General features: G+C 43.7%; 1 non-coding gene across 1 annotated transcript; it reads left to right on the top strand.

The window, feature by feature from the left end:
• The first annotated feature begins 14,637 nt into the window (after window positions 1–14,637).
• trnai-aau (transfer RNA isoleucine (anticodon AAU)) lies at window positions 14,638–14,711 on the top strand. The gene has a single exon. It is a non-coding gene; the product is annotated as a tRNA-Ile (tRNA).
• The last annotated feature ends 565 nt before the right edge of the window (window positions 14,712–15,276 follow it).

Raw genomic sequence — 15,276 nt, 5'->3', positions numbered from 1 at the left:
CAAAGAAAAATTATGGGAGGAAAATACAGAAGGACACGTTGGACCATACACAAGCTATGGTTACTGCTACACTTAGCAACAAGGAATCCACTATCCCCACGTCTCCAAACAGATTCCAAATACTCGACACACTAACCAGGGAAGAAGTAAATGGCTCAGAAGAGACATACGTAACCCAGGCAGAATCCCATCCAGAACCCGTGAAGAGACACTGGGAAAGCAGACATCCAACCCAGAAATCTGGCCCCATGAGAGCCAGATCATATAATCCGGAAATAGATGACTTTCCTCCGATCCCCATGCCACAAAGGATCCGAAGAAAGCAGAGAAGACCAGAGGGAACCATGAGAAACACCCTAACTGGAATCTGTATCCCAAACAGCACCACCAGGGTACACCTCTCCCAGGACTCTAACTCTGACCCTAACCTCAGCCCTAACACTAACGCTTATACTGACCTTAACACCAACCCTGACCCCAACCCTAACCCTAACCTTATCCCCAACCCTAATCCTAACCCTGACATTAACCCTGATCCTAACCCCAACCCTGATCCTAACCCTAACCCTGACTCAGACCCCGACCTTTACCCCCCCACACCACCACCAGCCCAACCAAGATACCGACCACACCGACATGACAAGACCACAAGAAAGCTAACAGACTGGAAGCTGGAAACCCACAAACGCTGGCTCTTCATAGGGGACTCCAATTTATCAAGAATACCCCCCTTTGAAAATCCAGATCTTCAGATAGAAAGCTACCCAGGAGCATCATTTTACAATGCAGCAAACCTCCTACAACACACCCCCCGGAACACAGGAGTGGAGAAAATCATTCTATCCTTTGGAATCAATAACAAGGCACAAAAAGCAAAGGAAACAGCTATCAAACAACTACAACAGATGCTACGGGAAGCTAAGGGATCCTTCCCATCTGCAGAAATATACATCCCACTGATTAATTACTCCAGAGACCTGGAACCAGGATTCAGGAAAAACCTGGACACAATAAACAATCACATAGAGCAAAACATGCCATACCTCCCCAAACTGGAAGAAGCCCTTTTCAAGACAGAAAGAGATGGAATTCACTGGACCATTGCAACAGCTCAAAAAATGCTAGACCACTGGTCACAACATTTAAACTGGTAAGCCCCAAAGCCACAGAACAAGAGGGGGACAAGAACAACAAAAATATTATAAATCTAAGCAACAACTTCCACCCCACAACTGAACAAATCAACCTCCTCAATAAGGGCTTATCATTTGTCCCCACAGTAGGGACAAAGAAAAGTCAGAAAACCAGACTGAAAAGCGAAATCCGACAATACCACCGTCGCCTTAAACTGACCGCCTTCTTTGAGGATAAAGACACCGACACAGAAAGGGTTCCCTTCCTGCCTAAATCCAGCTGGGAACCAGGGGAAAACCAACTGCCACCAGAAATCCAGGAAATCATTCAAGAGGACAACAGAATTCTACAAAAACTCCGACCATACAGGGACTCACACAACATAACAAAGGAGGAAACCATAGCCTTAAAACATTTAAAGGAAAACAAACATATAGTCATAAAACCAGCAGACAAAGGGAGTGCAATAGTTATCATGGATAGAGAACAATACATTGCAGAAGCACACAGACAATTAAATAATCAGGAACACTATACGACTTTGGAAGAACCACTGTACAAACAAACAGCACTAGAAATAGGGCAAATCCTACAAACTCTGGTTGAACTAAAACACCTAACAAAAAAACAGGCATTCTACCTAAGAGGAGAGGAATCACCACGACCGAGGATTTTCTACCTCCTCCCAAAAATTCATAAAGCCCCAGAAACATGGCCACTCCCCTACGAAATTCCACCTGGGAGGCCCATAGTGTCCGACTGCAACAGTGAATCCTACAGAATAGCAGAATATCTAGACCATTTCCTCAACCCCATTTCTAAACACCACCCAAGTTACATCAAAGACACCTATGACTTTGTAGCCAAAGTCAAAAATGCTACAATACAACAGGAAGCCTTCCTGTTCACCATTGACATTGACAGTTTATACACCAACATTGAAACTACGGAGGGACTGAAAGCAGTCCGGGAGTGCTTTCTCAAATACCCTGACCGCAACAGACCAGAAACACAAATTCTGAAGCTATTGGAAATTAGCCTCAACAAAAATGATTTTGAATTTGAAGAGCAATACTACTTACAAATAAAAGGAACTGCTATGGGGAAACGCTTTGCTCCGGCCTATGCTGACATCTATATGGCCCATTGGGAAGCCACAGTATTCCCAAAATGTACACACAAATCTACACACTACTTCAGGTACCTTGATGACATCTGGGGAACCTGGACGCACGGCCCACAGGCCTTCCAAGAATTCATTAACACCCTCAACACACACCACAGGTCCATTAAACTCAAATACACCAAGCATGAAAACCACATAGACTGCCTAGACACCACCACATACAAGGGTTCCTCCTTCAACAACACAGGCAAACTGGACATCAAGGTATATTTCAAAGACACGGACACACACGGCTTACTGCACAAAGACAGCTTCCACCCAAAACATACTTTCAAAGGACTGGTAAAATCACAACTCCTACGCTTCCACAAAATCTGCACACAACAGCAAGACTTTGAGGAAGCCAAACACATACTCTTCCAAGCTCTATGCCAGAGAGGATACACACGAAGTTTCCTCAAAAATGTGGCACAAACATTTCTAAACAGAAAAACACCTGATGACAGCAAAATAATACCCCTCATCACAACATACTCCCAACTCAGCGTAATCACCAACCAAAAACTAAAGTCTACATTCACCACGATATTAGAAAACACAAACCTACTGAGGGAACACAAAATCATATCTGCATATAGAAAAAACAAAAACCTACAGGATTACTTAGTCCAAAGCAAACTAAAACCGGTACAAAACAGATCAAATACACCAAAAGCCAAACACTTCAAACAAGAAACAACCATCCAAAACAACAAAACCAAAGAAATCTTCCAGTTGCAAAGGGCGCTCTCAGAAAACACCAATAACGCTGTCTATGGCATCCAGTGCAAAACGTGCGGGGTGACCTATGTGGGGGAAACAGGTAACTCCATCCGAACCCGACTGGCACAACACAGGTACAACATCCGGAACCAGCGGGAAAGGAGGACTCACCTGGTGGCACACTTCCTACAGCACGGGCTGGAAGCGCTGGAGGCCACAGGACTGGAGAGCAACCCCAACTGGACAGAGATGGAAAGAAAGAAAAAGGAAACGGAGTGGATCAAAAGACTTCATACAACCTTTCCACAAGGCCTGAACATCAGAAAATAAACTGGGAGGGTTTCAGTCGTTGGAAGGAGAGTGCAACACTCCTTGTCCCAGATGGTCCCTTCTTAGAGAAAATCTGGGAGAAAGAGCTTTGTTCCCCTATCCTAACTAGCCAGATCCTACAGGGACTGGAACTCTTCACAGTCACTGTTCCAGCACTCAGGCAACAAACAAAAGAAGACCTGAAACCAATTGAATCTTGCACAGCCCACACACCAGTCCTACCAGGAAGGAAAACAAAAGACCCTAATGGCCCATTGAGAGGTTAACGGCCCATGCATAATCCCCAGCAGGAAAGCAGAAACCCATTCACCCACTGAAACTGCACCTACTAACACAGAAACAAAAGGAATACAGACAAAAGTATACAAACCACCCCCCTGGGAGGAACTACACTTACCGCCCCTTCGAAAACAAGATAAAAACAGGCCAGCAGGGACACAGTGCCCCATAACAACGCCTGAAGAAGACCCAGGCAGGTCGAAACGTCGCGACACAGAGAAAAGCAAGATTGCCTTTCCACGGAGCCACAGACTCTACAGAGGTAAAATTGCCTAACAGTGGAAACCTAACGGTGCCAACGAAGCTTTAGGCATTTTACTGGTAAGTATGGATCGTTATGGTATGCGTCAACCCAGAGTTGACAACGCACGCTACCGTACGGTCACTCTCCACACCGCCGCCCACACCGCCTACACACCAAACCACACCACATCAAACATATCAAACAGACAGGATACCTTCCAACTAGGAACCAGGATCATCTACAAAATGATCCAGACAGTCCACCACCTAAAAAACACAGCAGTTTCCGGAGGGGAGAACCAGGCACCCGCCAGCCTACGACGGAAGACAGAGGAACTCAAGCACCTCATAAGACCGGCCAACCCAACCGAACTCACATGTTTAAAGCTAGTAAGCAATGCCAAAAACTGGCTCCACACCACATTGCAGATCCTCGAAGAGCACTACGAGGAAACTCTCACACATCTGTCCAGACGACTGGAGGACCTGGAGCTTCCCCGCTGGGAACAAGCTTTCGCGGTTGCCTCTAACTGGGCAAAGAAAAATTATGGGAGGAAAATACAGAAGGACACGTTGGACCATACACAAGCTATGGTTACTGCTACACTTAGCAACAAGGAATCCACTATCCCCACGTCTCCAAACAGATTCCAAATACTCGACACACTAACCAGGGAAGAGGTAAATGGCTCAGAAGAGACATACGTAACCCAGGCAGAATCCCATCCAGAACCCGTGAAGAGACACTGGGAAAGCAGACATCCAACCCAGAAATCTGGCCCCATGAGAGCCAGATCATATAATCCGGAAATAGATGACTTTCCTCCGATCCCCATGCCGAAAAGGATCCGAAGAAAGCAGAGAAGACCAGAGGGAACCATGAGAAACACCCTAACTGGAATCTGTATCCCAAACAGCACCACCAGGGTACACCTCTCCCAGGACTCTAACTCTGACCCTAACCTCAGCCCTAACACTAACGCTTATACTGACCTTAACACCAACCCTGACCCCAACCCTAACCCTAACCTTATCCCCAACCCTAATCCTAACCCTGACATTAACCCTGATCCTAACCCCAACCCTGATCCTAACCCTAACCCAAATACTAACCCTGACATTAACCCTGATCCTAACCCTAACCCGGACATTAACCCTGATCCTAACCCCGACCCTGATCCTAACCCTAATCATAACCCTGACATTAACCCTGATCCTAACCCCAACCCTGATCCTAACCCTAACCCTGACTCAGACCCCGACCTTTACCCCCCCACACCACCACCAGCCCAACCAAGATACCGACCACACCGACATGACAAGACCACAAGAAAGCTAACAGACTGGAAGCTGGAAACCCACAAACGCTGGCTCTTCATAGGGGACTCCAATTTATCAAGAATACCCCCCTTTGAAAATCCAGATCTTCAGATAGAAAGCTACCCAGGAGCATCATTTTACAACGCAGCAAACCTCCTACAACACACCCCCCGGAACACAGGAGTGGAGAAAATCATTCTATCCTTTGGAATCAATAACAAGGCACAAAAAGCAAAGGAAACAGCTATCAAACAACTACAACAGATGCTACGGGAAGCTAAGGGATCCTTCCCATCTGCAGAAATATACATCCCACTGATTAATTACTCCAGAGACCTGGAACCAGGATTCAGGAAAAACCTGGACACAATAAACAATCACATAGAGCAAAACATGCCATACCTCCCCAAACTGGAAGAAGCCCTTTTCAAGACAGAAAGAGATGGAATTCACTGGACCATTGCAACAGCTCAAAAAATGCTAGACCACTGGTCACAACATTTAAACTGGTAAGCCCCAAAGCCACAGAACAAGAGGGGGACAAGAACAACAAAAATATTATAAATCTAAGCAACAACTTCCACCCCACAACTGAACAAATCAACCTCCTCAATAAGGGCTTATCATTTGTCCCCACAGTAGGGACAAAGAAAGGTCAGAAAACCAGACTGAAAAGCGAAATCCGACAATACCACCGTCGCCTTAAACTGACCGCCTTCTTTGAGGATAAAGACACCGACACAGAAAGGGTTCCCTTCCTGCCTAAATCCAGCTGGGAACCAGGGGAAAACCAACTGCCACCAGAAATCCAGGAAATCATTCAAGAGGACAACAGAATTCTACAAAAACTCCGACCATACAGGGACTCATACAACATAACAAAGGAGGAAACCATAGCCTTAAAACATTTAAAGGAAAACAAACATATAGTCATAAAACCAGCAGACAAAGGGAGTGCAATAGTTATCATGGATAGAGAACAATACATTGCAGAAGCACACAGACAATTAAATAATCAGGAACACTATACGACTTTGGAAGAACCACTGTACAAACAAACAGCACTAGAAATAGGGCAAATCCTACAAACTCTGGTTGAACTAAAACACCTAACAAAAAAACAGGCATTCTACCTAAGAGGAGAGGAATCACCACGACCGAGGATTTTCTACCTCCTCATAAAAATTCATAAAGCCCCAGAAACATGGCCACTCCCCTACGAAATTCCACCTGGGAGGCCCATAGTGTCCGACTGCAACAGTGAATCCTACAGAATAGCAGAATATCTAGACCATTTCCTCAACCCCATTTCTAAACACCACCCAAGTTACATCAAAGACACCTATGACTTTGTAGCCAAAGTCAAAAATGCTACAATACAACAGGAAGCCTTCCTGTTCACCATTGACATTGACAGTTTATACACCAACATTGAAACTACGGAAGGACTGAAAGCAGTCCGGGAGTGCTTTCTCAAATACCCTGACCGCAACAGACCAGAAACACAAATTCTGAAGCTATTGGAAATTAGCCTCAACAAAAATGATTTTGAATTTGAAGAGCAATACTACTTACAAATAAAAGGAACTGCTATGGGGAAACGCTTTGCTCCGGCCTATGCTGACATCTATATGGCCCATTGGGAAGCCACAGTATTCCCAAAATGTACACACAAACCTACACACTACTTCAGGTACCTTGATGACATCTGGGGAACCTGGACGCACGGCCCACAGGCCTTTCAAGAATTCATTAACACCCTCAACACACACCACAGGTCCATTAAACTCAAATACACCAAGCATGAAAACCACATAGACTTCCTAGACACCACCACATACAAGGGTTCCTCCTTCAACAACACAGGCAAACTGGACATCAAGGTATATTTCAAAGACACGGACACACACGGCTTACTGCACAAAGACAGCTTCCACCCAAAACATACTTTCAAAGGACTGGTAAAATCACAACTCCTACGCTTCCACAAAATCTGCACACAACAACAGGACTTTGAGGAAGCCAAACACATACTCTTCCAAGCTCTACGCCAGAGAGGATACACACGAAGTTTCCTCAAAAATGTGGCACAAACATTTCTAAACAGAAAAACACCTGATGACAGCAAAATAATACCCCTCATCACAACATATTCCCAACTCAGCGTAATAACCAACCAAAAACTAAAGTCTACATTCACCACGATATTAGAAAACACAAACCTACTGAGGGAACACAAAATCATATCTGCATATAGAAAAAACAAAAACCTATTGGATTATTTAGTCCAAAGCAAACTAAAACCGGTGCAAAACAGATCAAATACACCAAAAGCCAAACACTTCAAACAAAAAACAACCATCCAAAACAACAAAACCAAAGAAATCCTCCAGTTGCAAAGGGCGCTCTCAGAAAACACCAATAACGCTGTCTATGGCATCCAGTGCAAAACGTGCGGTGTGACCTAATTGGGGGAAACAAGTAACTCCATCCGAACCCGACTGGCACAACACAGGTACAACATCCGGAACCAGCGGGAAAGGAGGACTCACCTGGTGGCACACTTCCTACAGCACGGGCTGGAAGCGCTGGAGGCCACAGGACTGGAGAGCAACCCCAACTGGACAGAGATGGAAAGAAAGAAAAAGGAAACGGAGTGGATCTAAAGACTTTAGACTACCTTTCCACATGGCCTGAGCATCAGAAAATAAACTGGGAGGATTTCAGTCGTTGGAAGGAGAGTGCAACACTCCTTGTCCCAGATGGTCCCTTCTTAGAGAAAATCTGGGAGAAAGAGCTTTGTTCCCCTACCCTAACCCTAACCCTAACCCTTCCCTTACGGCAACCTTATTGGGTGGTAACGTATAAAATATACTCACCCTGTGTGCCGTCTGGGAATTACCGGAGACCTGGAGAATCCCTTTGACTACGCCAAATTGTTGTGGGAAATCCTTCATCCAAGGAGCAGGACACAGTCTTTGTGGATTCAGTTGTTTTATTGAGCTCAATAATGACATCAACGTGCGTTGGGTCTGCCCCGCAGGACAGACAAACTGCAAGGGTTTCCCAGCTCTTATATACAGTATGATCTCAGGAAGTTGTTTTGTTTCAGCTTCATGTGTATTCGTCTTGCCCTTTTATATGTAGCATTAGTTGACCGGTTGGTCCTGTCTCAAGTCCTGTCCTTTGATGTGTAGCTATCCTTTGATATGTAGCATGAGATGACCGGTTGGTCCTGTCTCAAGTCCTGTCCTTTGATGTGTAGCTGTAATTGTTGGAGCTGCTTAAGATATGTTAAAACAGGCGACACATTACACAATGTGCTTGAATTAAATTGTTGTGTTGAATACAGATAAATAATATAGATATTTTCCATCAATAATATATATAAGTATGTTTTATGTTCTACTTCAGTCCCTCCTGTTAACCACCTGGCGATAGGCCCGGTAGGTTACCTATTACCCTCTACGTACACATCAGCAGAGCCCGTCGACTCATTTGACCTGACGTTTTGGGTATTTGCACTCCTCTTACAGCCTTAGCCATTCCCTATTGGAAGGACCTGAGCTTGGGAGTTTTAGATTTGATTTCCTGAACTCTGTTGAAGAACTGGTGGTGTGGGTGAGGGGTCAGTGGTAAAACCCTAGTTCCTCGTATCTGACTAGAAGGCCAATTAATATTTCATGAATAGTAATAAATGATGCTAGTCGCAGGAACTAGCACTGAGGCTCCTGATGTGGCAACTGCCCAATGTCTCACCAATTGTGTCAAGAGCTATATACACACCAATCATCACAGAGTCTGCCAACCTCATCACTATTCCATGGTCCAGACTGCCTTTTAATTTCCTCTTCTTGAATGATTATTGGACACTGCAGGCTAAACCACCTCTCCTAGTTCTCCATCTTCAGTCAGCTCTGCACTCCACCAGGGTTTAAATTACAATAACCCTCTAGTGTGAAGGAGCATGACACTTGTGGGCAGAACATGGATTCCAGTGGCACCAAGCAGCACAGACTTTGCAGGCACACCATGCCTCGACAGCGAGAAAAACAGCACTGGGTTGGCGACCTCTGTACAGGTAGTGAGAGGACTAAGAGGTAATGATTGGCTCAGAAGAGGTTATATCAGAACTGGTATTATTTAACATATAAGCAGTGCCACAAGAGAATGTAATCTAATGGACTGACTCAGTGCATTACTTACTGAGTGGTCACCTGTGCTATTCCACAGACTATATTTTATAACCTCTATGGTCCTTGTGATAAACTCTGCTTTCCTAGATAAGCTTAATTACTAAAATATTACGTGGAGCTATCTGAGGAAGGGTATACCAGTAAAGGATTCATAATGGCTTCCACATTTCCACACCATTGCACAAATCACCACCAATTCACTACTAAATTAACTACTTTAATTTAATGTTTAACTTAGTCCAATTGGTTTCACACTCTCCAAAAGCTTGACTTGTCATTGCTCAAATGCAATGTAAATAATCCATTTACTTCGGAATTAATGTAAAACTCAATTTCAGACACTAGACTAGACTTCAACATAAAACACTTTCCTTGGTATCTTATAACAAAGAATATCATCAGGCGCCTCTGCAATAACAGGATATTGCACAGGCCTCCGATGTGCACAAATTAAAATACAACACTTATACCTATATTTACATTAACCATCTGTCAGGTTATTCCCCCCCCCTCATAGTTCAGTCCAGTTTCCCAGATAAATGGGGCATCTCTGTCCATCCTGAAGATTGGGATCCACAGTTCAGAAAAGAACAATAAATCCTTCATGTTAACTTGAGGTTGTTGGGGTGATAACTTGGTGGTCCACTAGGTCAAGTCCATCTCGGAACCCAAAAGGCCAGGTTATTTTGTTAATCCGGTCCCTCCTGTTGGGAGTTGAACACACCCAGGCCTCAAGCAGATTAATTAGAGTTGCGTTTTAAGACTGATTAGGTAACGGAAGCACGGCCTTCACTCTTCGAGCTCTCAGATATTATAATACCTGTAATGAGATTTTTTTAGAAAGCAGCTACTGGCCCTCCTGTTGAAGAAATAGATTTATTTCTGTTATTCTGTTAATAACAGAGTTTTTTATCAATTTTCCTCTCTACTTTCAACTTTTTTTTTCTCACAAGATGTCCAAACAAACACGGATCGTTTTTCATTTAGACTTCATGTTGATCTGGATAGAAATCCTTCCAAATGGACTAGACGCATGCTTTTCCCTTGTCTCCTCTCTGAAGAAATTATGATTGGTCGCCATTTACCTTTCAGCTCTGATCAGCCAGGGCCTACTGCTTTGTGCTCCTTCTGTGAGGTCACAGGGCTTGTGGCATCAAATTCCATCACTTAACAGGCCAGATTTTTATGACTCTGTCAACTCCTCAGAGTTCCTGTATCTTTCTGCTGAGAATCTCTCCAGATTCCCTTCTCTCCAGGTGTTACACCCTGCTGCTTCCATTCTGTTTCCTCTCTGAGTGAAGCTCTCTGTTGGATGTCTTGAATATTTAAATTTCCTATTTGGGAAGACCCTGTCACTTCAGATACCAAAAGGGCCATTACCTTAGCTTATCCCTTCATGACCTTAATTATATAGACATTCGTCTGTTACTCCCAAACTTGTATATTTCAATACGATTCAATACATAGTATGGCTATTTCATCCAGAAGAAATCTATATGATGTCAAAAAATTCCTTAATCTCATTCTTGCTACAAAGTGGTGCCTTTATCTACCTTTTTTAATGATGACAAAGAGTGAGACCTAAAGGTGTTAGGTCTTAGCAGCTTTGTTCTCCCTCTGGATTGCCTTAGGGCTCTGTGTTGTCCCACACCCTATACATTCTGCATTCAATCAACTGTAGAATCCCTTTTGAGAACACATTGTTAAATTTGCTGTGACTCTGTCATTGTCAGTCTTCTCCTGGACATAGACGACTACAGCTTTCAGACATCTAAGTCAAACATATAGAGGAAGACCACATAGTCATAACTGCCAAGACCACCCTGTACACAGTGCTGCAAACACCCTTACTCATGCCTCCATCACACCTCAACTAGATTACTGTAATAAGTTTACAGTGGGTCTCTCTATTCACCTTCTAAGTAAACCATATGGATAAAACTCCACTGTGTGACTCCTAACACATTTAAGGCACTGTGACCACATCGCCCCAACTGTGGCATCTCTGCACTGGCTCTCCATTGTTCAGCACATTGACTTAAATTTGTTAACTTTTACCCTCTGCAGTCTTATACTCTGAACCCTGCAATGCTTTACATTTTAATTACTAACTGTAAAATAAGCAGGGCCTAACTCTCTGCTAAGGCACATCTTTTAATAGTTTCTTTAGTATTTTTTTTTCCAAGACGTGAATTTAGCCACCTTGTTCCACCGCTCTGAAGCTCACTCCCTGCCTATCTGAGAACTATAAACTCTTTATGAGGTCTTACTTCTAAAGTGAAAACCAGGGGTCCTAATCTTATTTTCATCTGTTCCCTTTTGTTTTTTACTGCTTTATCTGTCTCAGCTTTGCAGGGGATCTGGAGCTCATCCCTGTCCAACACCCTGAATGAGACACCAGTCCACCACAAGGCACACACAGATACGGGGCTCTGTACACACTCACACCTAGGTCAAACTTTCCCTTTTTTTTTTTAGATACCATTTGACCCACCCGCATGTCTTTGGACTGCGGGAGGAATCCAGAGCGTTGGAACAGAACCCACACAAATACGGGGAGAAGATATGCACACAGCACGCCATTAATTGAACCCAAAGCTGTATGAGGCACAAATGCTAATTACTGTGAGATTGTGCTCTCCTCATGTATTTCAGCTTTGTTTCAACTAAATTTGTATAGCTATTTTTTTATACAAATACTATCTCACTCATTTATATATCTGAGTCATTTAGGTCTACCTGTACTCTGTTGGTATTTGTATTTATACATTTTAGATGTTCTTATGTTTTTCTGTTCACCTGAGTTGCTTCTTGATTTATTTTAATCAAGTCTCTAATGTCTAGCCAGTCCAGCTGGCTAAAAACATTCACATAGTCTTATTTGAAACATGCAGTCACACACTAAGATTTTTCACCTACACACGCGCGCACACACATACACAGGCCGGCACACAAATTAATAAAAACACACGTACACATCTATAGTGTTTTTGCATTAAATTTGGAAATTGGAATTTGGAAATTGTTGGATCATGTGTCGTATTTCATGAACATTTTAGTTACAATTTTTAATTATAGTTTTAGCGTAAACGTGGTATACATGTTACTTTTACATGTATCTGTTTTAACAGCTGTGTAACTTTTAAAACACAGCATCACGTATTCCATTTTGTTTGTTTTTCTTTCAACAAGCAATGTTTGTTACTTCCAATCGGGTTGATCCATTTTTTTATCTTACTTTTGAGCACACGTTCTGTGCTATTGTGTGCTGTATTATTCTTTCTCGCCTCACCAGGGTTACGCGGTGGAAGGCGGAAGGTTATTCTTCACATTTTATATCACATATCCAAACTTACACTTCTGTCCTCTCCACACCACACATTCTTCTCCGCCATCGCTACCTCTCGCAGCCCATCACTACCTTCTTTTTTTACCTGTTTTATTAGTCGCACAACCCGTTCTTTTAACTTTGCTTTTTTAAAGATGTTTGACTTCTTTTCTTGATTTAGCAAAGCTAAACAACATTCTTATGGATTCCCCTTCCATATTCTCATAACCCAACAACACTACTATTGCCATTCTGTTCATACTTCAATCCCAATACACAACTCATTTTTCCATGTTCCCTTTACCATCTTTTCTTTAGTCCTTACAATACTCCTCTAGTGGTCTAGAACCGACCCTGTTTTATCTGGACTAGATACCATCTCCAGATCTCTCAGTGCTGCCAGCGGAGCTGCCAGCACACTTACAAGTACCCTTGTGAAGCAGTCAATCAGTGAATATGAGTCTGGTGTTAGCATACAGGACCAACTCCTCGCTTAACTCTCAGCTCAGCAGTCACTGGTGATTAAATTGCTAGCACAACTGGTCTATAATCATATTATTAATATAATATTAACTTTAGCTTCCTTAGGGGGTGCCCGCCCAGACTCAGAGGGAATCTTGCTGGCACAATACCGTCGCTCAGCTCACCTTGTTCCGTTTAGGGACTTTGACTCGCCCCAGGTGGAAAGCGCCCTGGTTTAGAGACCCGCCCCGAGCTCAGAGGAACCAAGTCTTGTCTTGGTTTCGAAACCAAGCTCAGAGGAATCATATCTTGTCTCAGTTTAGGGATTTTTACCCTGAATCTCACAGAGACGTGACCTTACTCTTTTCCCTATAAACGATTCTTTATATTCTCTGTTTCCGGTCCTTCCCTTAAAGCAACCTAATTGGGTGGTAACGTATAAAATATACTCACCCTGTGTGCCGTCTGGGAATTACCGGAGACCTGAAGAATCCTTGCCGACTACGCCAAATTGTTGTGGGAAATCCTTCATCCAAGGAGCAGGACACAGTCTTTGTGGATTCAGTTGTTTTATTGAGCTCAATAATGACATCAACGTGCGTTGGGTCTGCCCCGCAGGACAGACAAACTGCAAGGGTTTCCCAGCTCTTATATACAGTATGATCTCAGGAAGTTGTTTTGTTTCAGCTTCATGTGTATTTGTCTTGCCCTTTGATATGTAGCATTAGTTGACCGGTTGGTCCTGTCTCAAGTCCTGTCCTTTGATGTGTAGCTATTCTTTGATATCTAGCATGAGATGACCGGTTGGTCCTGTCTCAAGTCCTGTCCTTTGATGTGCAGCTGTAATTGTTGGAGCTCCTTAAGATATGTTAAGACGGGTTCGATTCCCGGCCAATGTAGTGGCTTTGGCAGCGAGCGGCTCCATCACTTGCATCCCCTTTCAACTCGCAACTGAAAACCCACTGAAGCTTAGAAGCTGTGAGCCAGGTCAGTACCCGGATGAGGGTGACCTACAGGGAAAAGCAAAGCTTACAGCTGGAAGCGGTGTTAATGGAGCCAGCGGTGGGGCGCTCACCCTGAGGTCTGTGCTGGTCCCAATGCCCCAGTATAGTGACGGAGACGCTGTGTGGTAAAAAGGCGCCGTCTTTTGGATGAGATGTAAAACCGAGGTCATAGCTCTCTGTGGTCATTAAAAGTGACCACCAAAACCTTTGACAAAAGCTCTTGGTAATTGATGGTCTTCAATAATGCTTCTCCTTTAGGTACATTTGAAATCAGCTGAAAAATGCTGTGAAATGGGGGGGCACTTGAGGCCAGTGTAGGATTTGGGTTACAAGAACCATTAAACAGCACGAGAAAGCCCGTACACTGAATCGCAGGGCTTTCTATTCAAAGAAGGACAAAAGAAACTTCCTTGAATTCCATTTTTTGCAGCACAGAGAGGACAGCAGGCACGAGACCTGTTAGCTCAGTTGGTTAGAGCGTGGTGCTAATAACGCCAAGGTCGAAGGTTCGATCCCCGTACGGGTCAGGTAATCTCCTCCTCTCTTTGCCAAAACCTGTTGCTTTCTTGCTGTGGTGAGATTGGTGGTAATGCAAAGACGCCACATACTGCCGACAGACGAGAGTGTTGCGGGAGAAGAGAGAAGTGATGGAAGATTGAAGAGTGTCCTAGGTGGAGCCAAGATGAAGTGTCACAATTGCATAGGGGAGGATTTCAAATGTTTAAGATGGTAAAAATAACTGGAAGTGATCCCCCAGTCCAGCGCAGTCTGATGTACTTCTGTCATATAAAGTGAAACTAGATGTCGAACTGGAGCCTTACCATTTCCATAAGTGAGGCTCCAGCTATACATCTAGTTTCACTTTAAATGACAAAACTGAAGAGACTTAAAAGAGCTGGAGAGGATTTCTTACAACTTTTGAGCCGGCACAGTTTTCGAAAACGTTTTCTTCACGCTGCACTATACAACACAGACAGCCAAGAGTCTCCAAAACAAAACGAATTGACAGATAGGAGAAAAGTCCCACTCGTCCTAAAGTTCCCAAAATCCAGCACTGAGCGTAAACAAAGTGTTCAAGTAGCGTGGGAATGC

Source organism: Atractosteus spatula (genome assembly GCF_055471065.1).
Source record: "Atractosteus spatula isolate fAtrSpa1 chromosome 16 unlocalized genomic scaffold, fAtrSpa1.hap1 SUPER_16_unloc_2, whole genome shotgun sequence".
Lineage (NCBI taxonomy): Eukaryota > Metazoa > Chordata > Actinopteri > Semionotiformes > Lepisosteidae > Atractosteus > Atractosteus spatula.
The sequence above is the reverse complement of the archived record's forward strand: the minus strand, read 5'-3'. Positions and strand labels throughout refer to the sequence as shown.